The sequence below is a fragment of the Mesocricetus auratus genome, unplaced genomic scaffold, assembly GCF_017639785.1.
Source record: "Mesocricetus auratus isolate SY011 unplaced genomic scaffold, BCM_Maur_2.0 Super-Scaffold_100004, whole genome shotgun sequence".
Lineage (NCBI taxonomy): Eukaryota > Metazoa > Chordata > Mammalia > Rodentia > Cricetidae > Mesocricetus > Mesocricetus auratus.
In genome coordinates, this window is record NW_024429189.1 from 96,055,106 (window position 1) to 96,058,081 (window position 2,976).

Here is a 2,976-nt window from a genome sequence, read left to right on the forward strand (position 1 = left end):
GGTTCTGTAGATTGACTGAAAAAACGCACACACACACAAAACAAAAGACAACAGCAAAACAAATTTATGATAAGGATCTAGGAAAGGGTGTGGTCTCCAGCCACAAATAATAGCACAAAGGACAGTGGGAAAGAATTCACATTCACTCCCAGCTTTTGGGGTGAGTACCAGGTATAACATTCCTTCCCTTGAAGGAACAAGCCTGTGTGCCAACATTCCAGGCTCCCCAGGAGCTTATCTGTGAACACAAGGACCCCTGTGCTGCCTACAGTTTACTGTGTAACAGAATCGGAACTGATGTTTCTGACTGTTTTTTTTCCTTAATCTATTTTTTTAATAGAAAATAAAATAAACTGGATTTTCAAAACCTATTTCCTAGGAGTAAGGGGAAGAGGGTAGATATTGCTTCCTGGTATATTTAAGCATCAGTTCTCCAGTCAATCTTAGAATCTTAGGGTTACAAAGAACAGTGTAACCACAGTCATGCAATATGGGAGCAGTGGACATCCCTAATTTTGTTCTAGATTCCTAGGTCTGGTGTTTGAATGAGAGTGGTCTCCATAGGCTCTTGTATTTGAGCACTTGGTCCCCAGCAGGTGAAACTCTCTGGGAAGGATTAGAAGATGTAGTCTTGTTGGAAGAGATTTGTCACTAGGGGTGGAAGTTGAGGCCCAACAGCCCAAGCCATTCCCAGTTTCTCTCTGTTTCTCTCTCCCCACACTCCTGCCTTGTTCTTGCAGATCAGATGTGAGGTTTTAGCTTCTGTTCCATGTGCCACACTCCCACCATGGTGGTCATGGACTCCAGTCTTCTGGAATGCTGAGCTCCCAATTAAATTGTATTTTCTAAGTTGGCTAGTCATGGCACTTTGTAACAGCAACAGAAGAGTAATCTTTCCTAGAACTCTAGGACCTTTCTTAAAAGATTGAAATCTTACCCAGCCTACAATCCATAACCACAGAGAAGCTTGAACCCTCTTCCAGAAACAGATGGAAGCAGATGCAGAAATCCACAACTAACCAGTGGGCCAAGCTCCTGGAGAACAATCAAAGTTGGGGAGGAGCAAAAATATGAACAAAGGAGTCAAGACCATGATGGGGAAACTCACAGAATTAGCTGACCTGACCTACTGAGAGATCACTGACTCAGATCTGACAAATGGGGAACCTGCATAAGACTGAACTAGATTCCCTTAATATAGGTGACAACAGTGTGACTGGGACAATGTATGAGGCCACTGGCAGTGGGACCAAGACCTAACACTAATGCACAAACTGACTTAGTGGAACCTGTTCTATATGGAGAGATACCTTGCCCAGCCTAGACACAGGGATGTAGGGGTGGAGAGGTGCCTTGGTCCTGCCTCAACTAGATGATGAGACAGACTTAGTAACTTCCTATGGGAGACCCTACCCTCTCCATGGAGCAGATGGGAGAAGGGGGTAGTGGAGGGAGTGGGAGGAAAGTGGGGGGGGGCGGACTGGGATTGGAAAGTAAAAAATAAAATAATTTTAAAAATCAATTACGCCAATAGAAAAAATTTGGAATCTTACAGTCAGACCAAGTTAGACTAAAAATCTAGAGGGCTCCCAGGAGCCCCTCAATTTCTTGACTTCTGCTTCCCATGTTCCTGCCTTAGAGGGACTTTCCTGACTTCTTACCTGCAACTTGCCCTGGCCAATGATACTTTCTTTTGCTCTACATTTGCCCACTTGTTAGAACTGTTTATGATCGAGCATGCAATGCAATTTTTTCCTTATTTGCTTGCTGCCCATCTCCCATATACATTATATTAAGGTCAAGAACTTCTGTTGTTCACTGTTAAAACAATTCTTAAAACAGCCCTGGCATGTAATAAAAGCTAAAAACAATTGTCCATTCACTCAACAAATATTTACTGCATACTCACTTCCTGTTTGTCCCTTGGAGATAATCTTGTCTCAGGATGGGAGAAAGGGTCTCATTGAAGGTCAAATACAGTTGGTAGCCGATAACTGAGGCACTGTGTTGAAAAGCATTCTCAGAGATCTGAGAATCCGAAGTGCGTGTGGAAAGTGACGAACAATGTCAGGCATGAACCCACAAAGCAGCCTCCTCTCCCAGGGCCTCTGGTTTTATATCAAAGAGAAGTGCGCTCCAGAAAGAGATGGAGTACCTGGAGTTCAGACAGCATAGGAATCCCCATCATTCTTTCTGTGTCTTTTGTGGATGGAAGGCCATTGATAGGGGACCAGAAAATGAAGCCTAGTCCCAATTAAGGAATTGTCACTAGCCTTGAAATGTTGCATACCATAGAGCCAAATGCCCTATGATCAAAACTTTTGTTCAGGATGGAACTTTAGTCAGCCAGGGCTTCCCAGATTTGCATAGACCTTATTTGCACGCCACAGATCACAAAACTGGAAACTATGTGTGGGGCAACTCATGTTAACCTCCTAGACTGTACACCAGCTAATCTGAGCTACATTTCTTTTGCATGTCATTATGTACATGCTAGGAAATTGCACACAAGACACTCATCCTACCCCAAAGTGCTTCTCTAAATGGAGACATTGCCTTCCAACAGAATGTTATAGGCAGGACTCTGACTGTGCCTCAGACCTCTTGCAGTCTACTAAACAAACGACTTTTCCTATTTTATTGTAGACGGCAAATTCATTCACCACCTGTGTCTGTCAAACCCTTCCCTATTATCACAGGGTATGTACATCCTGTTCACCACGCTGTCAATCTCTATATGAGACCCTGAGCTAGAGTGCATCTCTGTCCTCCCCTGCCCCCATTAATCTTCAGGTTCTCCCTCTTTGCCAGGCCTTTGAGGGGGTTCAAAGGATGCAGAAGTTCCTGGCCCTGGACCAAACCTGGAACCCAATTCTGTCTGAACTCACAAGTCAGTTATTTTTAAAAATCCAAAGAGAAAGGGAAGAAAGAAAAAAAAAAAAAGAAAAAAATCCCTGACTGTTTCAGTCATTGTAC